The 24,945-nt window shown below is 54.5% G+C and overlaps 1 long non-coding RNA gene and 1 pseudogene across 2 annotated transcripts; both read left to right on the top strand.

Moving 5' to 3' along the window:
* Nucleotides 1-24,945, top strand: part of LOC132334622 (zinc finger protein 850-like) — an 860,268-nt pseudogene that overhangs the window by 672,498 nt on the left and 162,825 nt on the right.
* Nucleotides 11,743-14,547, top strand: LOC132334876 (uncharacterized). Of its 2 annotated transcripts, none has more exons than XR_009488520.1 (3): nt 11,743-11,815; nt 12,945-13,071; nt 14,119-14,547. It is a non-coding gene; the product is annotated as an uncharacterized LOC132334876 (long non-coding RNA). The 2 variants fall into 2 exon arrangements; XR_009488519.1 differs by having other exon boundaries at nt 14,341-14,547.

Raw genomic sequence — 24,945 nt, forward strand, 5'->3', positions numbered from 1 at the left:
GGAGGGTTCTGTCAAGCCAAGGAGAGTGCCCAGAGATTTAGGGTCTGTGAATGCTGGCACAGAGAGATCAGGCACAGGGAAACACCTGCAGGAGGAAAATCTCCAGGAAGACAGAAGATCAGGCAATGAGAGTAAACCAAACTCAGAAATGCTGTCGCAGGGAGAGATCAGAGATGTCCACAGGATCTCCTCCAGTTCAGCCCCTCCCTCTGAAAAAGCCCCCTCCCTCCTGTGCCCCCAGCCAAGCCTCTGCCCTCAGGGCCGGGGCTCCAAGGCGTGCAGCCCCTCCTGTGCAGGCAGAGCTGCAGCAGAGCCGTGGGGCAGCTCTGCAGCCCCAGGCCCAGTTCCCTCTGCAGAGCACAGGGCTGGGAGCAGCTGCCCGGCCCTGGGGGCTCTGGCAGGGGGCACAGCTGGCTCAGGGTGATGCTGTCCCCAGTGCCTGGCTCTGGGCAATGCTGTCAGTGCAGCCAGGGAAGGAGCTGCATCTCCCTTCATCCAATGCCATCATAGGAACATCTGGAAGTCTCCCTGAGATTTCAGTCCAAGCTGGGAACTTCAGTCCAGGGTACAAATCTGTCCTAGGGCATCTCAGAGTTATAAGATTGACAGGGAAAGGCAGAGGTGTTGTGACCCTGAAAATGCTGCTGGGTTGGTGGAATGAGCAACGTGAGTCCTTGTCTACAAATGTGGAGCTGGGCTGTGGTGGATCCATCTGCTCTCAGCAGCACCTGGTCACTTTTTAAGGGAAAGGTTGGAAGGTGATGACCCTCCACCTGAGAAAGGTTAAATCCCAGAGAAACTCTGAACAGGTCAGAATGACAGACCACCTCTCCTCACTCTCCACTCACCACTTTGCCTCACAGAACTTGCTCTGTTCTCCCTGAGTGTAGCAGTGTTATAGGTTGACTATATGATGCTTTTATCCCCAGTCGTCTTGTTCTGTTTGTGCTGAATAATAAGTTTTGCACCTTTAAGACTTGTTCCAGAGAGTGAAGGAGAGAGAGAAGCAGCAGCAGTTTGTTTTCAGACACAACTCACTCCTCCACATTCCTGCTCCTGGACTGTGTTGTCGGCAGACAGACAGCGGGACAGAGCTCTCCTTTGCTTTTAGTTAGTTTAGCTAGGTGAGGCAAAGAAGTTCTCTAGACTGTGGTTTTTCCCTTTTCTTTGGCCCTGTTCACACCTGCTCTGGACTGAACACCAGCAGAGCACCGGCAGCTCCACCTGTGGCCACCGGGCCGGGCCTGGGCCGCGGCATTTCCAGCACCGGAGGGGCTGAGCAGAGACTGAGTGAGCTGAACTGCAACCTAGGGGGGACTTGGTGAGTTTGTCATCTCTTTTGGAGCAGCAAAGAGTTTCATTGTTTAATATTGTTTAAGTTTTATTGTTTAATGAACAGGTTTTTCCACTTTTCTCCAAGGAGGTATTTTCTCCCGGACCGGTTGGGGGAGGGGCGACTGAATCTGCTTTCCTAGAGGAGCCCTGTGGGGGGTTCTCTCCCAAACTTGCCCTGAACCAGGACAGTGACAGTCTCCAGAATTTTGGGGGTTTTATTGGGGCATTTGGGGAATTTTATTGGATTTTTGGGAGCATTATTAGGATTCTTTGCAGGTCCAGGAATTTTGAGGATTTTTTTTTTGTTCTTTGGTGGGATTTGCGGGGGGTTTGTGGGGTTTTTTTGGATGCTGCCAAGATTTCTTTGGGTCTTGGGGGGATTTTGTAGGACTTTTTGTTGTTTTGGGCATATTTTTGGGAGGATTGGTGGGGTTTAATTGGGATTTTTGGGGGGGTTGTTGGGATTTCAATAGATTTTGTGGACTTTGATTGGGATTCTAGGGTGTTCTAATGTGATTCTGTGAGATTTAATTGGGATTTTGTGGGTTTTATTGGGATTTTCTGGGCTTTGAAGGAGATTTTAGTGCCTCTCAGCCCTTCCCCACAACTGGGGACAACCCCAAAGCCCCCTCAGACCACCCAAGGTCCCCCAAAATGCCCCCAAAATTACAATAAGATCTTCCAAAACCCCAGAGAATCCCACAAAATACCAGTGAAACCCACTCAAATTAAAAAATACTCCCAAAAACTTCAATAAATGCCCCAAAACAACCAACCCCCCACAAAACCCCAATAAAATCCCCCAAATTCCAAAACCCCCCAAATCCACAACACCCCCAAAACTCAGTAATTGTCTCCAAAAACCCCAATAATTCCCGATAAACTCCCAATAAAATTCCCCAAAGCCCAAAAAAGCCACCCCCAAATCCCAAAAACCCTCCCAAAATCCCCCAAAAAGCCCCCCAAAATCCCCCCAGACTCACTGGGGCCGTCCTGGATCAGGGAGCACCGGCCGGTGGAACAGGAGCCACTTCAGGGGGCCCTCGGAGCTTTTTGGGGAGGGGGCACCATGGGAGACCCCCCAAAAACCTGAAGGGGGAACCCCTGCTGTGACCCCTCCCCCTGAAACCCCCCGACCCCGGTTCAGGGTGGGTCTGGGACCCCCGGGACCCCCAAATCTCGCCCAGGACCCCTCCAGGAACCCCAAACCCCCCAGAGCCCCCCAAGGTTGGCCCAGGACCCCCTGAGAGCCCCCAGACCCCAATCGAGCCCAGCCCAAGATGTCCCCTGAGACCCCCCCAGACCCTTCCCAAGACCCCACCCAGGACCCACCCAGGACCCTCCAGACCCCTCCCCAAACCCAACTCAGGCTCCCCCAGCCCCTCCCCAGATCCCCCCAGGACCTCTCCCCAGACCCTTCCAGACTCCCCAAAGCCCCTCCCCAAAACCTCCAAAACCCTCCCAGGACACCCTCAGGACCCCCCAGAGCCCTCCCCAAACTCCCCCAGGACCATCCCAACCCCCCATGACCCTCCCAAGACCTTCCTACGACCCCTCCCCAAAATCCCCCCAGACCCCCCCCCATCCCCCCTCGAGACCCCTCTTAGGACCCATCCGCACCCCCAGGACCCTCCCCAGACCCACCCAAAGCCCCGGACCCCTCCCCAAAGCCCCCCCAGACCCCCCAGGACCCTCCCGCACCTGTCCCCAGCCCGGCGGGTCCCGCTTGCGGCGGGGAACGGGGCGCCGCTCAGGGCTCGCCTCTGATTGGCCGGAGCCGCGCAGGGAAGGCGGGCCTTACTGAGAGGAACCACGCCGTGATTGGTTTTTTTGGGACATGCAGCGTGGTCATTGGTTGAATCGGGTTGGGGCGCGTCGCTATTGGCTGGGAGCCCGCCCACGAGGCGGAGGCGGGTGATTGTGAGGCGAAAGCGGCAGAGGAGAAGCTGAGGTGGGGTCGGGGGGAAACTGGGGGGGTTTGGGGCGGGTCTGAGGGGAAAGGGGGGATTGTTGGGGGCATTGACTGGAAATAGGGGGGTGTGCGGTGGGTTTGGGGGGAACGAAGGCGTGTGAGGGGGCTTTGGTGGGTCTGAGGGGGCTTTAGGGAGCTTTGGGGGAAGCTTGAGATGGTCTGGAGCGTTCTCAGGTGGGTTTAGGGAGATCTGAGGGGAACTGGGAGGGTCTGAGGGTATTTTGAGAGGAACTGGGGTGTTGTGAGGGGATCTGGGAGGTTCTGAGGTGAGTCTGGGGGGAATTTGGGGGAGTCTGGGGAGATTAAGGGGTCTGAGGGGGATTTGGGGCAGTCTGATGCATTTTGGGGGGTCTCAGGTGGGTCTGGGGTGAATTTTGGGGAAAACTGGGGGGAGTCTGAGGGTCCTGGGGAGGTTTTGGGGGTCTTGGGGAGTGTTTTTGGGTCTGGAGTGGTCCTGGGCCAACCTTGGGGGACTGTGGGGGACCTGGGGGAGATTTGGGGGTCCCGGGGGGGTCCCAGACCCACCCTGAACCGGGGTCTGGGGGTTTCAGGGGGAGGGGGCACAGCAGGGGTTCCCCCTTCAGGTTTTTGGGGGGGTCTCCCATGGTTCCCCCTCCCCAAAAAGCTCCGAGGGCCCCCTGAAGTGGCTCCTGTTCCACCGGCCGGTGCCCCCTGATCCAGGACGGCCCCAGTGAGTCTGGGGGGATTTTGGGGGCTTTTTTGGGGGATTTTAGGAGGGGTTTTGGGGATTTGGTGGGGGTTTTTGGGGAGAATTACTGGGTTTGGGGGGAGGTGTTACATGATTTGGGGGGGTTTTGTGGATTTGTGGGGTTTTGGATTTTGGGGGATTTTATTGTAGTTGTGGAGGGTTTCTTGGGGGGGATTTATTGAAATTTTCAAGAGTGTTTTTAAATTTTGGTGGGTTCCACTGGTATTTTGTGGGATTTGCGGGTGTTCAGAGGGTTTTTTGGGGATTTTTTGGGGATTTTGGAGGTTTTTAGTGGAATTTTGGGGGGGCTTTGCAGGTATTCCCGGATGTTGGGAAGGGCTGAGAGGCACCAAAATCTCCTTAAAATCCCCAAAAGTCCCTATAAAACCCACGACATCCCAATTAACTCTCACAAAGTTCTGTTAGAACACCCTAGAATCCTGATAAACGCCCACAAAATCCATTGAAATTTCAACAAATCCCCAAAATCCTAATTAAACCCCACAAATCCCTGAAAAAATGTCCACAAAACCATAAAAAGTCCCACAAAATCCACCCCGAGACCCAAAGAAATCTTGGCAACACCCAAAAAACCCCACAAAAACCTCCCAAAATCCTAACAAAAAACTCCAAAAAATTCCTTAAAAAACCTGAACCTCCAAAGAATCCCACTAAATGCCTCCACAATTCCAATAAACCCCCTCAAATCCCCCAATAATCCAAATAAACCCCCTCAAAATTCCAGAGAATCTCACAAAGCCCTCACAAAATCCTAGTAAAACCCCCAAAAGTACAAAAAAGCCTTAAAAGATTTCAATAAATCTCAAAACACCCCCCCACAAGGCCAATAGAATCCCCCAAAGTCCAAACCTACCAAAATCCACAAACCTACCAAAATCCCCAACACCCCCCAAACTCAGTGATTCTCTCCAAAAACCCCAATAATTGCCCTAAACTCCCAACAAACTCCCCCAGCCCACTGGTATGAACCAGCTGTGCTCCACATGGCTCCAGTTGCTCTCTTTCACCCTCACTTTTGTTCCAGTCACTCCCAGTATCTCCCAGTGTTCCCCAGTTCCTTCCAGCATGTTCCCAGTCACTCCCAGTATCCCGAATATGTTCCCATTTGCTCCCAAGCATTCCCAGTCACCCTCAGTTTGGTGGCACTCGCTGCCAGTATGATCCCAGTCACCTCCAGCATGATCCCAGTTCATCCCAGGATAAGCCCAGCAGTTTCCAAATGCCCACAGCATGCACCCAGTCACTCCCAGTCAATCCCAGTTGCTCCTAGCATGATCTCAGTTCCTCACAGCTGCTCCCAATCACCCTCAGCACCATCCCAGTTACTCCCAGTACATCCCATTTGCCCCAACATGGTCTCATTTGCTCCCCACAGGCATCCTGCTTACTCCCAGTGTGATCCCAGGTCTCCATCAGTGTGATCACAGTCTGCCCTGGCAGTATGATCCCAGTATTATATCAGTACAAACCCAGCACAGTCCCAGTCACTCCCAGTATGATTCCAGTATGATATCAGTACAAACCCAGTACAGTCCCAGTCACTCCCAGTATGATGTCCATACAAACCCAGTACAGCCCCAGTCACTCCCAGTACCATCCCAGTCCAGCCCAGTCCCTGGCAGCGCTGCCACTGCTGGGATCCCCAGCCCTGTGTGCGTTCCTCGCCCTTCTGGAGGTGCGGAGAGGAGCCCCAAGGGCTGGCAGTGCCCTGGCAGGGTCCCCAGCAAGGCCCAGTTTGGATGTGCAGCCCCCAGTTTTCCCAGTTTGCCTCTCCTTTGGCCCGGGCCGGGTTCCCCCCGCCCGCAGCGGCTGGGAGCAGCCGAGAGCCCCGCACTGCTCATCCCGACCTGTCCCGGCTCCATCCCCGCTCCTGCTGCGGGCTGGGAGGGCTGCGGGAACGGGGCACCGAGGGTGTTGCTGCTGCTGGGGGAGGAGGAGGAGGGAGGGAAGGGGAGGGATGGAGGGGGAGAAGGAGGTGGAGATAAGACAGCAGAGGAGGATGAGGAGTGGGGGGTGGAAGGGGAGGAGCGGGAGGAAGAGGAAGGACAAAGGCGAATCAAGGCTGAGCAGGCGGAACCGCGTGCTCGAGCCCTGCCTGCATTCGCAGCCCCCACCTGTGGGATCATTGCCCCCCCCATCGCGCAGGTGAGCGGGGCGGGGGAGCTCGGCCCAGATATCTCGGGGGGGGTGCCTGGGTTGGGTTTTTTGGGGGGATGTTTGGAGAATGAAGAATCCAAGGCTGAGCGGAAAAGGCCCCTTGGGGGGACATCAGGGGTAGCCGGTGGTGGCTGCCAGCAGAGGCAGCCTGGAGGAGCAGAGCCCTGTGTCCCCCAGGAGCCCAAAGTGGGGAGCCCAGAGAGGGGGGAGCGCCGCCATTGGCGGGACCCTCAAGAGCTGGAGAGGGGCAGGGGGGACTCCTTGGAGCCCCTGCAGCCCAGAGCAGAGAGTGAGGGGAGAAGGGACCCAGGAGCCCAAACAGCCCCAGCATCCCGAAATGGGGAGAGCGAAGAGGGGGGAGCTTTTGGCATTGCTGGGACTGCCAGCAGCCTGGGGAGGGCGGGCACCGAGGAGAAGGGGGACCCCCAATCCAAGCGTGATCCCGGCAGCTGGGACGGGAGGAACCCTGAACCCCAGAGGGGAGGGACCAGGGACGGGAACTCTTGGGAGGCTTTTTCAGGGCTGAATCTTGGTGTTTGGGAGTTTTTCTGGAGGCCGGGTGGCTGGTGACTTGTAGAGACAGACTCGGGCAGTGGGACCTTCAAACTCAACGTGTGTGGGGCAAGATGAAACAGGACAGCCTTTCAAATATGATTGTCTGGCAAAAGATTTTGAGAATGTAGGAAGTATTAGCAAGATTGAAATGAAAGCAAGCTTTGAGATACCTTATTTACTGAACAGCTGGAAAACAATGGTGTGGCCCGACTGAAGGTAATCCCCTTGTGATGAAACAATTCCCTCTGCTTGCAGACAGGTCCAAGGGTCAGAGCAGACCCTGCTACCTCAGCAGAAGGGGTCCAAAGAGGAGTTTTTAGGCTTTAAAATGTAACATGGTATGGTGATGTAATGGTTCTTATAGGCTGTATGTAAATGCTATAGAATTTGTATCTTGCACTGGATTGGTGAGTGAGAAATAGAGTATTCAACACAGGAGAAGATTTATTGTATTGTGACTGGAACCTTACTCTCTTAACACTCTTACCCTCTTCCTATCTTACCCTCTCATCCTCTCTCCCACTCTCTTCTCTCGGGCCTGCTCTGAGCTGTGGCTGGCAGCTCCCAGCAGGGCCCCTGCACCCAGGCCCTTTGCAATGAACCCCAAGTTCCACAACCTGGCTGTAGAGATCTCTCGTCTCCGTCCGTCCCAGCTGTCCTACCCCCGACGCTCCTACAAACAGCTCATCCCTTGTTTTCCCCAAACCAGGATTTCCCATTCCCAACCCCATGGATGCTGCGAGGAAGAGGAGGATGCCCCAAGACATGCAGGCAGGTGAGGAGGAAGTCAGTGCCCCTTTCCCCCTCTGTCCTGCTCCATTTCCCAGCCCAGCGCGGCCCCCGGCTGCAGGACAGCCCTGGGGGGATCTTCTCCCCTTTTCCTGTGGCACAGAGGCAAATCCCATCCTGTCCTTGTCCATCCTCCCCCAGAGCAGGAGCTGAGCATGGAGAGCAGGGAGGACAAATCCCCGTGTCAGAACCTGGTGGAAGAGGCCGTTTTGAGCAGCTCCACGGTGCAGGAACCCAACGGGGAGGAAAAGCCCCGGAGATCCCGCACGAGGAGGGGCTGCAAACGCAGATGGCGGGGATCTGAGGGGGAAAGAGCCAGCCTGGGCCGGGAAGGCGGCCAGAGCTCGGAGCTGGTGCTGCATGAGCAGCTCCATGGTGGGGAGAAGCCCAACACGTGTGGGGAGTGTGGGAAGAGCTTCAGGTGGCGCTCCCTCCTGATCAATCACCTGAGGATCCACACTGGGGAACGGCCCTACGAGTGTGGGGAGTGTGGGAAGAGCTTCAGGAGGAGCTCCAACCTGATCCTGCACCAGAGGACCCACACTGGGGAACGGCCCTACGAGTGTGGGGAGTGTGGGAAGAGCTTCAGGAGGAGCTCCAACCTGATCCTGCACCAGAGGACCCACACTGGGGAACGGCCCTACGAGTGTGGGGAGTGTGGGAAGAGCTTCAGTCAGAGCTCCCACCTGATCAATCACCAGAGGACCCACACTGGGGAACGGCCCTACGAGTGTGGGGAGTGTGGGAAGAGCTTCAGTCAGAGCTCCCACCTGATCAGGCACCAGAGGACCCACACTGGGGAACGGCCCTACGAGTGTGATCAGTGCAGGAAGAGGTTTTACACCAGCTCTGATCTCCTCAAGCACCAGCGCACTCACACAGAGGAGAGGCCCTTCCGCTGCCCCGACTGCGGGCAGGGCTTCAGGCACAACTCCCATCTTGTCATGCACCGACGCATCCACACTGGGGAGAGGCCTCACGAGTGTGGGGAATGTGGGAAGAGCTTCAGCCGGAGCTCCACCCTGATCCTGCATCAGAGGACCCACACTGGGGAGAGGCCCTACGAGTGTGTGGAGTGTGGGGAAAGCTTCAGCCATCATTCCACCCTGACGCGCCACCAAAAGATCCACACTGGGGAGAGGCCCTATGAGTGTGATAAATGCAGGAAGAGGTTTCGGATCAGCTCCCATCTCCTCCTGCACTATCCAATTCACAGAGAGGAGAGGCCCTTCCAGTGCCCTGACTGCGGGAAGGGATTCAAGCACAACTCCACCCTCATCAACCACCAGCGCATCCACACAGGGGAGAGGCCCTATGAGTGTGAGGAGTGTGGGAAGAGCTTCTCACACAGCTCTACCTTGACCCGACACCAACGCAGGCACCGGTGAGGGAAGCCCTGCGAGTGCTCTGAGTGCGGGAGGAGCTTGTGCGCTGCTCCAGCTCCATCCCCCACTGGAGATCCCTCATTGGGTAGAGCCCTGGTGACCCACATTCCCTGTGATCCTTGCTGGGAACACTCCTGGCTCCTTCTCCTTTTGGTTTGGTGTTATTTTTCCTCTGCTCCATCTTCATCCCTTAAAAAAAGCCCAAACAGGTTTAAATGAAGGAAATTGATCAAATATATCTGAAGTCCCACCATTTCACTGGTAGTTGATGCAGAATTTACCATTTGGGGACACATTCTGTGTGTAGTGCCCCTGTTGCTAAGAGGCAGGAATTTGATGTCACCCTTCTAGTGTTTCTAAGAACTCCTCCCCTGACCCAAACCCCAACTCCAGCCCTGGGATACCCTATTAAAACCCCATGGCCCTGCCTTTGCCCTGTCTTTTTGGGGTCAGAAATGGATTCTGGAGCTCTCCGAAACCAGGACCCATCTCGTTTGTTCCTGGCACTGGCAGCTGCAGCCTCCCTGGGCACCATGAACTCTGGAGAATGGGGGCAGCCAGTGAGGACAGGTCCTGGATTGCAAGATAAGTGTGTGTTGTGTTTGCCATCTGTCAGAGGTGGGGCAGTTATCTTCTGTGCATTAGGCAATTTAGCTCTTCCACAAGCAATCCTTCTTGCAGGACATATCTTCTGTTAATGGGTCAATAATTATTAATTATCTGCTGTTAATGGGCCATTGAGTTTCACTGCATGGCTGATAAAATGACATCATCCCACTGGGAGATGCTCCGCCCAGGGGAAGAAGCCAGGCATTGCTACCTAGGTAGAATCTCAGGTTTGGAACCCCAGAAGCAGCCTTTTCCCACTGGATTCCCAGAGGATCAGCCCTTTTCCCTCTGGATTCCCAGAGGATTCTGACTCTGTCACTGTTTTCTTTTAAATTTGTACTATTGCATTTGTATTTTCAATTTTTTCTAATAAAGAACTGGAATTTCTACTCCCATATCTTTGCCTGTGAGCCCCTTAATTTCAAAATTTATTATTATTATTATAAATTTTGTTGTTATCATTTTTTTAGTAGTAGTAGTAGTATTCACAGGGAGTGGGGTTTACATTTTCCTTTCCATGGGAGGCCCCTGAAATGGGGAGACACCCCCAAGGAGGGGCCATGTAAAATAATCCCTGAAATATGTAAATTAATTTATGGATTTTCATGAGAGTCTATGAATATGCAACAGGCTGATGTAATTCAGACCAGATTAATTAAGGAGTGTCCCCAAAGACAATGGGGGTGTGTCTTGGTGGCCATAATAAACTTTGCTGCATGGTCCTTGTCTCCTCTTACATCAGCCTTTTGCATATTCATAGACTCTGTTGCATGTCAATAAATCACTATATATATTGCAGGAACAAAATTGGCTTCTTCCTGTTTGGTGGTCCCACCCCTCTCCCAGCTCAATTTTGGGGTCCCATCCCCCTCCCAACTCAATTTTGGGGGTCCTACCCCCCTTCCACTCAATTTTGGGGTCCCATCCCCCTTCCCACCTCAATTTTGGTGGTCCCATCCTCATTCCCAACTCAGTTTGGGGGTCCCAACCCCTCTTTCCTGCCCTCTCCTGCCCCTTCCCCATCGTTCCCCAATCCCCTCCCTGTGTTTGGTTTTGGGGTTTCCAGGCCCCTCCTTCTCCTTTCTGGCCTGCCGACCCAGCTTTGGTTTAATTTGGGGTCCCCTCCCCATCCCCAGGGTCACACCCCCCTACAAATTCTGCTGCTGGCAACTGATGAGTCATCAGCAATAAATGCTCTGATTAGCTGGAAATTACCCCTCGCTGTCTCTGATTGGTCAGTGCTCTGTGGCACTGGGCTCCGCCTGGCAATTGATGAGTCAGAGTCGCCTCGGGGGCTGATTGACTGAAAATCGCTGAGCGGGGCCAGTGCTCCTAGTTTCTGCCCAACAATTGTGTCATCGTCAGCGCTTCGCGCTCTGATTGGCCAAGGTCTGTTTTGGGGTGGGGACGGGAGGAACGGGTTATTGGGGTTTTTTTTGGGTTCATTTAGGGATTATTTGGGGGTTATTTGGAATTTATTTTAGATGCATTTGGGGGTTTTGGGGGTTTTATTTGAGATTATTTGGGTTTACTTTTGTTTTTTTGGGGTTCCTTAGGGTTTATTTGGATTTATTTGGTGTTTATTTAGGTGTACTTTGGGTGTTTGGGGGTGTTTTGGGTTTGTTTGGAGAATATTCTGGTTTATTTGGAGTTTATTTAGAGATTATTTGGGTTCGTTTGGGTTTATTTACGGTTCATTTAAGGATTATTTGGGTTTGTTTGGGTTTTTAGGTATTACTTGGGGTTTCTTTTGGGTTATTTGAGGTTTATTTGGAGTCAAAAAATCCGTGAAGGTTCTCTCAAAAAACCCGGGATGATTCCCCAAAAAAAACAGGAATGTGCCCACTCCAAGAAACGGGAATTTTTCCTAAAAAATCCGTGATTTTTCCTCCCCAAAACCAGGAACGTTCCTCTAAAAATCCCAGACTTTTCCCCAACAATAGCAATGCGCCCCGCCCCAAGCCATCCAATCGCCGCGCTTCATCTCCCAAATTAACCAATCACAACACAGCCCGCTCCAAACCATCCAATCACGGCCCGTATTCCCTCAGCAACTCCCGCCTCTCCCGTGGCTCTCCTGTCAATCACCGTGCCCTACACCGAACCAACCAATCACTGCGCGGTTCCCTCAGCAACTCCCGCCTCTCCCGTGGCTCTCCTGTCAATCACCGTGCCCTACACCGAACCAACCAATCACTGCGCGGTTCCCTCAGCAACTCCCGCCTTCCCCGCCCCGCTCCTGTTCCACCGCTCGGTTCCAACCCTGATCCAGGACGGGCCCCAGTGAGTTCCCAAAAAACCCCCAAAATCTTCTCCAAACCCCCCAAAATGCCCCCAAAGCCCCCCAAAATCCCTCCAAATCTCTCAAAAATCCACTCAAATCCCCCCAAAATCACCCCCAAATTCCCCCAAAAACCCCTAAAAACCTCCCAGAAACACCTCAAACCTCACCCAGAATCCCCCCAAAACTGCCCCAAAAGCCCCCGAATCCCCCAAAATCCCCCAAAGCCCCCCAAAACTGTCCCCAAAAGCCCCCAAATCCTTCCAAAACCCAAAACACCCCCATTACCACCCCAAAAAACTCCTCAAATCCCCCCAAAACCCAACAAATACCCCCCAAAGTCCTCCCAAATTTCCTAAAGCCACACCCAAAACCCCCAAATGCTCCCAAAATCCCTCCATAACTCCCCAAAAATCCCCCCAATCCACCCCCCCAAAAATCCCCCCAAAATTACCCCTAAATCCCCCAAATCCTCCCAAACCCCAACAAATTCTCCCCAAATCCCCCCAAACCATCCCTAAAACCCCCCCAAATCCTCCCAAAACCCAACAAATCCCCAAACCCCCCAAATACCCCCAGAACTCCCCAAATTCCCCCACAAAAACTCCAATATCCCCCCAAAACCCCACCAAAAATGCCCTAAATCTCCCCCAAACCCCCCAAAAATCTCTTCAAACCGCCCCAAATCCTCCCAAAACTCTCCAGACCCCCCAAAATCCCCCCAAAACCAGACCTAAAATCCCCCTAACCCCCCCAAAATCCCCTCAAAACCTAAAATCCTCCCAAAAGACCCCAAATGTCCCCCAAAGCCACACCCCAAAAAAGCCCCAAATGTCCCCTAAAACCCCAAATCGCCCCAAAAATCCCCCAAAAATCCCCAAATCCCCCCAAATCCTCCCAAAACCCCCAAAATGCCCCCAAACCCACCCCCAAAATCCCCCCCGCAATCCACCTAAAATTTCCCAAATCCTCCCAAAACCACCCCCAAAAAAACCCCCAAATCCCCTCAAATACCCCCAACCCCCCCCGAAAAAAAAAACCAAATCCCCTCAAATACCCCCAAAAACACCCCCCAAGTAACCCCAAACCTCCCAAAACCCCCCAAAAATCTCCAAAACACCCCAAACCCAGGTGTGCTCTGGTGGCCCTGGCCATGGCGGGGGCGCTGCTGGGACCCCCTGGCCCCAATTGGGTCTGGGGGCTCTGCTGGAGCCAGCGCGGGCCAGGGGCTGCACCCGCCACAGGGAGATGTTCTCAGGTGGGTTTGGGGGGTTTTGGGGGGTCGTGGGGGGGGGGGGTTAGGGCATTTTCGGGTGGTCCTGGGGGGGATTTGGGGGAATTTTGGGGCGGATTTTGGAAGATTTGGAGCATCCTGGATGGGTTTGGGGGAGGATTTGGGGGGAATTTTGGAGGGTCCTGGAGGGATTTGGGGGAAATTTGGAGGGTCATGCAGGGAATTGGGGGAGGATTTGGGAGAATTTGGGGAGGATGGGGGGGGATTTGGAGAGGATTTGGGGGGGATTTTAGGGCATTTTTGGGAGGGTTGAGGGAGGATTTGGGAGGAATTCTGGGGGGGTTTGGGGGGATTTTAGGGCATTTGGGGGGGGTTTGGGGGAGGATTTGAGGGGATTTGGGGGAGGATTTGGGGGGATTTTGGGGACTCCTGGGGTGTTTTCGGGTGTCTGGGACAGTGTTGGGGGGGTTTTGGGAGATTTTGGGGGTAATTTGGGTCTAGGGGCTCTGCTGGAGCCAGCACAGGCCAGGGGCTGCACCTGCCACGGGGAGATGTTCTCAGGTGGGTTTGGAGGATTTTGGGGGATTTTAGGGCATTTTGAGGGGAATTTGGGGGGGGTCCAGCGGAAGGATTGGGAAGTTTTGGACGGATTTGGGGGGAGTTTGGAGGGGCATTTGGGAGGATTTTGGGGGGTCCTGGGGGGATTTGGGAAGTTTTGGGGTCATTTTTGGGGCCAGTGGGGTCAGTTCTTTAGTGCTTTTGGGGTGATTTTTTGGGTGATTTTCAGGATGTTTTTGTGATGTTTTTGGTGTGTTTATGGGATGGTTTTGGGGTGATTTGGGCTGTTTTTGTAGTGTTTTTGGGGTGTTTTTTGGGAGGCTTTTCAGGCTGGATTTGGGGTATTTTTGGGGTGATTTTGGGGTTTTTCTCAGGATGGGTTTGGGCTGTGTCCTTGGGTGACGTTGTGATGCTGGTATCCCCACTCGTGTGTGCTGTTTCTGCTGGATATTATGTTCTGTGCCTTCAAGACTGGCTCTGAAGAGCGAAAGTTTTGTTTTGGTTTCTTATCAGGCGCTCCCCCACAGCCGGCAGGACGCAGAGACGGGGCAGTACATAGTGCAGCTTTTGCTTTTTGCTTGGCTTTTTGCTTTGCTCTCACTCTTGCTTCTGCTTTGCTCCTGCTTTGCTCTTGCTTTCTGCTTCTGCTCATTAGTTAGTTTAGCTAAGCAGTTCAAATTTTTCCCTGGACTGTTTTTCCTTTACCTTTTTTGGAACTACTCGAACCTGCTCCAGACTGGGACTGGGAAACACCAAGAGTTTGCACCTTGTGGCTGCAGCAGCTGCCCCAGTGCTGGAGGGACTGATAACAGAGCGACCACCCCAAGAGAGACTTTCTGAATTTGTCATCTTTTTCAGAGCGGTGAAAGAGTGGTGTCATCTGGTATTGTTCATTTTGTGTGCTGGGGGTGCTGTGCTTGTCAAATAAACGGGTTCTTTCCACTTCTCTCCCAGGAATCCTTCCTGAACTGGTTGGGGGGAGGGGCCTTGTGGGTTTGCTTTATGGAGGGGCCCCCTTTGGAGGTTTTCTCCCAAACTTGCCCTAAACCAGGACAAAACTTGGTGCCCAACACGTGGGGCTCGAGAGAGAGTGGAAAAGCCCTGTTTCGAGTGCATTTTGGTTGCCATTATTCTGTGTCAGTATAAAGCAGTTAACAGCCATGCTTTTTGAATTCATAATGTCTCCTGGGGTGAAGGCTTGCATGCATTTCTGGTCCCTATGGTTTTTTAAGGTTTTAATACCTCTATGGTCCCTCGGTTTATTTTCTTATCCAGAAATAGCTCTTGTATTGTCCCTAATATGTAGCTTTTACAGCAGAGGGGCACTGACCAGAATAGCTATCCTGCTGGGCTTGGTGGTAATAGCTTGTAAGAAGTTTATAAACATGCTGGGGCCTGCTCCAGGTATGAATGGTTCGTGGTTATGGTTATGCATCCAGTTTGTTAGAGGAGGAGCAGGGGGTGAGGCTTTTCAGCCTTTGCTTTCCTTCTTCTCCTCTGAATCTGTTACATCACTGTTGGAGAATGTTCAGTTTCCCCTGAATGTTAAAGAGACTGTCTTTCTGGTATTCAATCTGGTAAGCTTCCTCTCCCAGTCTGCTGCTTCTCTAGAATGAGGGCTGAGATTTCTAGACGGGCTGATGAGATCCCTGACTCAGGAATAGACCCAGGTGTGGAAACTCCTAAGTGATGTGGGAAATGGGAGAATATGGGCCAAATCCTGAAGGAATTCTCTGACCCTATAGTCTGGGACTTTCCCCATGAACAAATTCAGAACCCAGCTGAGGTGGGGAAATATCTGAAAGAGAAGTACCAGGATGACCCTAAGGAAAAAAAGATCATTGCAGTGAGCTGAGCCTTGGCATATGCTTACCGCGCGTTGCTAGATACAGTTGGGCAGCAGACAGAGGCAGGGGGGCAGGGAGATAAATCAGCAGCTATCCCGGTCACTCAGGCTGCAGCCAACAGCCCAGGCTCAAAGCCAGCAGCCGAGCTAGATAGTGAGCCTAAGCCAGCAGCTAAACCAATGGCTGTTGCTACTAGCACCAGAAGTGGAAAATGCACAGGCAAGACCAATCGGCCAGTGGATGATGATGATGATGATGATGCAGGAGAAGGACCCTCAGCACCTCCTGATGTAAAATCAGAAGTCAAAGCAGCAGGTGCCAGATCAGAAGCCAATATGGAGTCCTTTTCCCTGAAGGACCTCCGTGGCCTAAGGAAGGATTACACCCGGCGACCTGATGAATCCATAATTAGTTGGTTAGTCCATCTCTGGGATGCTGCAGGTGAGGCCACAATTCTGGACGACACTGAAGCCAGGCATTTGGGATCCCTGTCACATGATCCTGTCATCGACCAAGGAATGATGAGGGGGGTTAATCCTCACAGCCTCTGGGCACGGGTCTTGGACAGTGCTGCACAAAGATACCTGTGTGCAGATGATCTTTAGATGCAGCAGACCCAGTGGAAGACCATAGAGCAAGGGATCCAACGCTTGAGGGAAATGGCAGTGGCAGAGATTATCTTCTCAGATGACGTAACAACTAGGAACCCAGACTTGGTACCATGCACGTCTGTGATGTGGCGGAAACTTGTACGACTCGGGCCACATGAATATGCTTCTGCCTTAGCCATAATGAAGCGGGATGAGAGGGATGAGACCGTGCTGGATATGGCAAAGAAGCTCCAAGCATATGCAGACACTGTGCATGGCCCAATTCTGCATGCCAGAATCGCAGCAGTGGAAACACGTCTGCAGAAGTTAGAGGATAAGATCGAGGAGAATCACAAGAAGCTCAGAGAGGAGATTAAGGAAGACCTTCTCCAAATCTCAGCAGTACAGATCAGAGATCCTAGTGCCCAACACAGACATTCCCCAGATGGAGAGAGAAGGTACACCCCACGAGCTGAGCTGTGGTTCTTCCTGCGTGATAGTGGAGAAAACATGAGGAGATAGGATGGGAAATCTACTGCTGCTCTGGCACGACGGGTATGTGAATTGAAGGAAGGCAGGACTCAGAGAGGGAGCTCCACCAAAAGGGAAGCAGCTCCAGTTGCCCATAGCCGAACTGCCAGATACAATGACGATGATGACATGTCCGATCCCCTTGAAGGAACATCTAAGACATATGCCCAGGGAAAGAAGCATGACCAGGCTTAGAGGGGCCCTGCCTCTAGCCAGGTAGAGGCTAGGGAAAATCGTGTTTTCTGGTCTGTGTGGATTCTTTGGCCTGGCACATTGGAACCACTGGAGTATAAAGCTTTGGTTGACACTGGTGTGCAATATACATTAATCCCATCGAGACGTGGGGACAGAATCTGTTTCTATTGCCGGCGTGACAGGGGGATCCCAGGATTTCACTTTGGTGGAAGCGGATGAGAGCCTGACGGGAAATGAGTGGAAAAAACACCCTATTGTGACTGGCCCCGAGGCCCCATGTATTTTGGGCATAGATTACCTTTGAAGTGGGTATTTCAAGGACCCAAAAGGACTCAGGTGGGCATTTGGGATAGCAGCTGTAGTGACAGAGGGCATCCAGCAATTGAACACTTTGCCTGGACTGTCCGAGAATCCATCTGCAGTAGGACTTCTGAAGGGAGAAGAGCAACAGGTGCCAATTGCCACTTCCACAGTGCATCAACGGCAGTATAGAACCACTCGAGATGCTGTGATCCCCATCCATAAGATGATCCGAGAGCTGGAGAGCCAAGGGGTGGTCAGCAAGACCCACTCACCCTTCAACAGCCCCATTTGGCCTGTGCGTAAATCTGAAGGGGAATGGAGATTGACTGTGGACTACCGTGCATTGTTTGAAGTGACTCCACCACTGAGCGCTGCCGTGCCAGACATATTAGAGCTCTTTCTATTTAAAGAGAAAAAAAAGAAAAAAGAAAAAAATATATAAAATGTGAAAGATAAAAGCAAAAATCAAGTGTTAGTGAAAAAACTTGTGTAACTTTGCATTAAGAGGTAAATGATCGTTAAAAACGAGAACTCAGTTATTTAAATTGTAAATGTGCTGATGGCATGTGTCCATCCTACTGACCTCAGCAGCCTTTTAGAACATTTTGGGCTTTGTTTCCAACATTGGTATTTGAAATTGTGCTCAAAGCAAGAGGAAATTGTTTTGTGCCCTTCCAGCTCCAAGCAAGACTGGGAAAAGAAACTGTCAATCGCCAAATCCTTTAGAAGATGACCTTCCTCCTCAGCCTCGTAATGAGCTGCACATTCCCTTTGAAACTGTCTGAAAATTCTTAGAGACACCAAGTCCCACTTACGGCTTTTTGCTCTGGTTGGGAAGTGCAGAAGGGCAATTCTCCATCCATCAGCTCCAGCCTGCACTGCCTCAGGAACACGGCCCACTCGCCAGCCTCGGCCCACTCCTGGCACTTCTAGAGGAGGAAGAAAATGCAATTGCACAATTCCAACCAATAAAGAAGGAAGAATGGGACAGACAAAACACCCTGTGGAGACCCAGGCGTTTAGATGGGACTGTGGAGAGTCTGGGTCCTTGCCAATTGGATGTGTGTCCCCAGCTGCAATCTCTGGGCCTGCAGGAGAGTCTCACTCACCTGCCAAAGCAGAAAGCTCAGGCGCTGTGCTCAGAACGGGCCCGTCTGATGCAAAGCTGTCAGAGCAATGAGAGGGCAGAGCCAGCCCAGCTGGGCCCAGGGCTGAGCCCAGCAGAGCCCTGGCAGAGCCCAGAGCAGCCTCAGCACCCGCAGAGCCCGGCTGCAAGGAGAGAAAGCAGAAACTGCCCGTCAGCTGAGGGCTCCTGTCCCCTTGTGCCAAGGCCTGTGGTGCCCAGGCCATGCTGGCTGTGCCCAGAGCTGTGCCCAGAGCTGCCCATCCCTGCTGCCTTTGGAACAGAGCAGGAGGGCAGGACATGTGCCTAGCCTGCAGCCAGCCATGGCACATCCAGCCCTCAGCAGCTGCCCAGAGCAGGATGCTCCTGTGCTTGCTGCCATCTCCCAAAAGCTCTGATCCCACCCTGCCAAGCAGACAGGGACCCACCTCACGCCATCCACGGCTGGAAGAAAAGCTGCTCCCAAACCATGTCCTCAGCCTTCTCCAAGGGCACGGCCCATCCACGCCACAGCTGCTCCTAGGCACTTCCCATCCATGTTGGACCACTCAGAATGCTTCCTCTGGAAAAACAAACAACACATTATTGAAAAGAGATTGGAGACAAAAATGGAAAACAAGAAAAAAGGGAAAAACTCTTATCTCTGTCAAAGGCTGAGGAAGGCCCAATCCCTACACGCTAGGGAAAAACCCAGCCTTGGGGAGGGAAGCCCACACTATCTCCCTCCCCCCCTGCACTGCCCCCCAAAATCACGGGCATCCCAAAGCAAACAAGGGCAGTGGAGCAGCCCAAGCCCTTCCTTGCCTGCACAGCAAAGCAGCTGGGCACAGCTTCTGGAGTCCCACCTCTGCTCCCACCATGGGGTTTGTTTGTGTCGGGCTGACTGCCCCAGCCCCAGCCCAGGCCATGGTGGGTGCTGGGGGCTGTTGGCAGGGCCAGGAGCCCACTCCCATTTTGTACCCACCCCAGCCCATCCCTCCAGCCCTGCCAAAAAGCAGCTGGGCAGCCGACTCAAGAATGAGTTGCATCTGCCCCAGCAAAGGGGGAACCTTTGCTTCCCTGCCAGGCTGGGCAATGCCCAAATCTGGGAGCATTTCCCCAGCTCTGGACTCATCTGCAAATTCCCTGTGGATTTTGGCTTTGAAGAAGGTGCCAGAATCAAAGTCCATCACCTTCAGCGACTGGTGGCCAGGTTGAGGAAAAGCTTGTCATTCTTGATGTCATCCTCGCTGTCTCCAGCAGCAGCAGCAGCAACATCCCCACCTGGTACAGCTTCTCCAGGGGCTCCTTCTCCTTCCCTGCGGTGAGACCAGGCTCTCAGGGCTCTGCTCAGGGCCCCAGCTGTCAGGGAACCAGGACAAGCAAAACCAGCCTGGATGGTGGCCACCAGTGCTGGGCAGGGCAGCTCAGCTCCAGCACAAGGGCTGCGTGTTCCCATCCCATGACCCCTGGGCAGTGACACAGGCAGCACAAAAAGGTTCTGGGTTCCTTTGCTTCTGATTGCCAAGGTGTGTGTGGAGCTGGAACTTACCAGGGCCCTGGATCAAAGTGTGCCTGGGGCTCTCTCCCTTCTTCTATGGCAGAGGAATATCCTGCACCCAAGGATCACAGAACAGGTCTTCTAATGTGGGTCTGTCCAAGAAGTGCACGGATAAACACCACCTGATCAGATCTTTGCACTCTGGGGAGAGAAAGCAGAAACTGCCGCTCAGCTGGAGAAGGCTCCTGTCTGCTTTGCCCCACTATTCCCATGCCCAGGCCATTCTGGATGCGCTCAGAGCTGGGCCTCAACTTTCCCATCAATTCCCTGTTCTGGAAGAGAGCAGGACACGTGCCACCTCCTCAGCAGCTGCCAGAGCGGGATGCTCACGAGCCCGCTGCTGGCTCCCAGCACTGGTATTCCCCCCACGCCCAGAGATGTGGATTCACCTTGAGAGAGCCGTTGTGGCAGTGAGAGCTGGCCCCAGCAGATGTTCCAGCCCCTCCTGAAAGGGTGCTCCCCGCAGACCATCTGGTGCAGCAGGATGCCCAGGGACCAGATCGTTGCTGCCCTGCCGTGGTACCAGCCATAGTGGTTCCATTCTGGGGGGCTGTATGATGGTGTTCCTATGGAATACAGATGGAGTTCAGCAGGGGGATGCTGCTGCTCCCACAGCCTGGCCCCAGCATCCCTGGGCTTGCAGGGGCTGCATCAGTGGCACACAGGGTGACCACTGCCCTCTCGCCAGCACCTGGGACTTGTGCACAAACTCAGGGTTGCAAAAGAAGCCACTGGTGTTGGAAGAGGGCAGCCCTGGCTAGGCCTGACCATGACATGCAAAGGGAAATCCCCTCCGTGCTGGGGAAAAAACATTCCCTTATCCTCCCTGCTTGCATTGCCCCTAAAATATTATGAAGCCAAGGCAAACAGGGTGAGTGGAGCAGTCCAAGCCCTTCCTCTCGCCTGAACAAAAAACTGGCTGGGGCACAGGTTCTGGCCACCCCTCTCTGCTACCCCCACCAAAGGGGGTTTTTGTCGAACTGGCTGCCCCAGCCCAGCCCCCATCCTGGGAAGAGTGGCTGGCAAAGGCTGCCAGCAGGGCTGGAAGATGGCTTCCCACCCAGCCTGCTCTAAAGCAACTCAGCTGAACACTCCGTCCCCTGACTGGCAGCAAAAGGGAGAATCCCCGCTGCCACAGCCAGCTTGGCCTGGGAGATGCTGGGCCATGAGATGCTTGCACCAGGAGCACACCCCTGTGGAGGCTCACCTGCAAAGTGCGTGTAGGCTGTGTCTTGCAGGTAGGTGCCACAGCCAAAGTCAATCAGTTTGGCCTGCCCGGTGGCCAGGTCAACCAGGATGTTCTCTGGTTTGATGTCGCGGTGCAGGACCCCGCAGCTGGTGCAGTGCCGCACGGCCTCCAGCACCTGGCGGAACAGCTCCCGCGCCACCTCCTCGGACAGGAACCGCCGTGCCCGAATGAAATGCCGCAGGTCCTGACACCGCTCTGGCCGCTCCAGCACCATCACGATGTAGTTGGGGAGCTCGAGCCACTCCAGCAGCTGCACCACACCGGGGAAGCCGGTGGACACCTTGTCCAGCAGCACAATCTCCAGTGGTGCGCTGGTGCCGTCGGGCTGCGGGAGGAGCACGATGCCCTCAGTGGGGGCCGATGCCGTGCCAGGCCTGGGGAAGCCCTCACCCAGCCCGGGATGCTCTGCGCCCTGAGCTGGCCCCACGCCCGCTTCCCCTCGAGTCGTCCTGGCGGCTTCCACCCTGCCGGGCCTCGGCTCATCCCCGCCCGGCAGCCCCGGCTTCTGCCGCTGGCCCCGCTCACTCACCAGCTCGCCCCAGTGCCGGACGCGGTTTCGTGGCACCCTTTTGATGGCCACCTGCAAGCCAAGGGGAAGAGCGGGCTGAGCTCGCCGCCCGCCCTGCCCAGGCACAGCCCCATCCTCCTCCTCCTCCGCCCCCTCCTCCTGCGCCCGCCGCCGGCCCCGCCACTCACCGGGGCGCCGTCCGAGAGCCGCGTGGCCGCGAAGACGCTGCCGAAGCCGCCGCGCCCCAGCAGCGAACCCAGCCGGTACCGCTCCTGCAGGGCCTCCTGCGCCTTCCCTGCGGGCGGGACGCGGCTGTCAGCGCTCGGCCCGGGGCCAGCTACGGCCCCCGAGCGCCCCTCACCCGCCCCGGGCCGGCCATCCCCGGGCGTTCGCTCTTGGGAACGCGACACGGGAGGCTCGGGGCCGGCGGCCGCGCTGCCGAGCGGCGGAGATCGGGCCGGGGAAGCCGCAGCGGAGGCGGCGGGAGCGGCCGCGCCGCGTGTGTCCTCCGCGGGCCCCGGGAGGAGCCGGGGCTGGGGTCGGGGATGGACCCTGCGTCGGGCCCGGCGTTGGGTCCGGGGCCGGGCTCGGGCCAGGCGGAAAAAAAGGGCGGCGATGCCGCCCGAGCCCCAGGCACTGATGCCCGCCCAGCAGCGCCACCGCCAGTACGGCCAGAGCCGGGCGGAGGCGAGACTGCGGCGGGACGCCCGGGGACGGGGACGGGGACGGGGCAGCCCCGCCCGCGGCCGGGGGCGGGTCGGGGGCATGGCCGGGCCCGGCAAGGGGAGAGGGGGAGGCGGGAAGAGGAGAGGAACGCCGGGAAACGGGCTCCGAGTGAAGAGTGCCGAGAGCGTGAAAGGGAGAGAAAGAAAAAGAGAAAGAAAAAGAGAAAAAGAGTGTAGAGGCTTCTCTGTTTTTTTGCTGCCGCTGCCGCCGCTGCAACTGAAGCCCCGGGGCCGTTCGTCCCCGTGTCACTTCCCCACGAGCCCCACGAGCCCCACGGCCGAGCCCCGCGCGCCCCGGGGACAGCCCCCTCGTCTGTCCGAACACGGGAACTTTGCAGTGTTGAGCCCAGATGCAGAGCCCTGACTCCTGCACGCTGGCAGAGCAATCCCCTCGCTTGCTGCTGGGCATTGTCCTTGCTGAGGGTCAAACACTGTCGGGGCACCTTCCCTTGGAGTAGGATTCTTACCTGACTCCAGCACTGCACTTCCATCTCCAGTGTTGCTTTCCAGTAAAAACAGGACAAGGAAAAGTGTGTGTGGCTCATGGTATTTTAGAGTGCCTAAAACTTGCCAAGTCACCAATCTTGTAGGTGAGGTGCATCTACAATTACTGGGATGGAGAAGTAGTGCAACATGGAGAAGGGGAGCATAGAAATAAATAGAGGAAAACGTCCTGGATTGTGTCTTCTGTTTTCATGTCACTTCTGGAAAGCTGTTTCAGTTTTCCAGGAAGCTTCTCCTGTCTGTTCTTTTCAAGAACCTCTTGTGGAGAACAAGGTTGAACTTCTGCAGCCACCAGCTGCTGCTTCTGTTGGCTTTCCACACTGCACTGTGTGTGCAGCACCAGATCTTGATGTTGCTGGAGCCAGAACCTGGAAATTTCCAAATTTTGTCTTTCTGTGCCAGAAAATCACTGGACTTGGGCTGTGGCAGCACCAGGAAGTTTTCAGATCTGGGCGCTGGCGCTGCCAGCAAACACCAGATCTGGGACGTGTCGCTGCCAGGGGCAGAAATCTGCTGGATTTGGGCTCTGCTGGCACTGGGAAATTTCCAAATCGGGGTACTGGTGCAGCAAACACAAGATGTGGGAGGTCCCAGAGCCAGTTGCAGGAAGTTGCCGGGTTTTGGATTTCTGTACCAGCAAATTGCTGCACTTGGGCTGTGCCAGAATAAGGAAATTTCTAGATCTGGGCACTGGCAGTGCCGGCAAACATTTCATTTCCAGCTTCAGGCTCCAGGAAGGACTGGATCTGGACCCTTTCCTTCCTTCTTTCCTTCCTTCCTTCCTGGAGTCCTGCTGGCAGCAAACACCAGATTGGGCAGTGCTGGCAAGGGGAAATTGCCAGGTTTCAGCTTTCTTTGCCAGCAAATTGCTGGACATGGTTGGTGCTAGAACAGGGAAATTTCCAGATCTGGGCACTGGTGGTGCCAGCAAACACCAGTGAAACCTTCTGGTCCTTGTCCAGACCCTTGACCAGTGGTTGCCCTGAGAACCGACTCTGGACACTTTACAGAGAGAGACTGCTTTCATCTGGGTGTCTGGAAACAGAACTTTAATGAAGGCAAACACAACAAACAGGACGGCGTGCACAGTACAGACAGCGAAGCAGAAAAGAGCCTGGGTCCAGGGTCTAGCAGGGATATTTATACATTTATTTATGGGGAAGGGGTTAAGGTGGGATCTGAGGGAAGGATCCAAGAGGAAGGAATGATTAAGAATGTTATAATTTTTGCAGTAAAAAGTAACCAATGGTAGCAAAGAGAACTCAGAACTTTCTAGTAACAATCTGCATAACTGAACAAGAGGATTATAGGCAGGAGCTCCTGCTCAGCCTAACTAAAGAGGGTTTTCCCACGGCCTTAAGCCGAGGCCTCCTTCTTCTTTTAAACCAGTCCCAACACACCAGGTCTGGGCCATGCCAGGTTTTGGCTTTCTTTGCCAGAAAATTGCTGCATTTGGGTTGTTCCAGCACTGGGAAGTTGCCAGATCGGGGCACTGGTGGTGCCAGCTAACAGCAGATCTGGGTGATGCCAGTGCTGAAAATTGCCGGGTTTTGGCTTTCTGTGGCAGCAACCTGCTGGACTTGGGCTGTGCTGCCACTGGGAAACTGCTGGATCTGAGCACTGGCGGTGCCAGCAAACACCAGATCTGGATGGGGCCAGACCCAGTAATGCTGGACATGAATTTGTAGAGAATTTTTAAGGTTTGACAGAAGGTTTATATAGTATGTCTACAAGGAGGTTTACAAGAAGGTTTATATAGTACGTACAAGTACCAGGAATTCAGATTCCTCTGCCAGCACGTTGCTGCAATTGGGCTGTGCCAGAATAGGGAAATATCCAGATCTGGGAACTGGCAGTGCCAGCAAATATCACATTTCAGGAAGGACTGGATCTGGACCCCTTCCTCTTTTCCTTCCTTCCTTCCTTCCTCCCTTCCTCCCTCCCACTCTACAGGCTGGGGACAGAGTGGCTGGACAGCAGCACGGCAGAAAGGGACCTGCAGGGACTGATGGGCAGCAGGCTGGACATGAGCCAGCAGTGTGCCCAGGTGGCCAAGAAGGCCACTGGCTCCTGGCCTGGATCAGGAATGGTGTGGCCAGCAGGAGCAGGGCAGTGATTCTTCCCCTGTGCTCAGCACTGCTTGGGCAGCGCCTCGAGTGCTGTGTCCAGTTCTGGCCCCCAATTTAGGAAGGACATGGAGGGGCTGGAACATGTCCAGAGAAGGG

Source organism: Haemorhous mexicanus, chromosome 16, assembly GCF_027477595.1.
Source record: "Haemorhous mexicanus isolate bHaeMex1 chromosome 16, bHaeMex1.pri, whole genome shotgun sequence".
Taxonomy (NCBI): Eukaryota; Metazoa; Chordata; class Aves; order Passeriformes; family Fringillidae; genus Haemorhous; species Haemorhous mexicanus.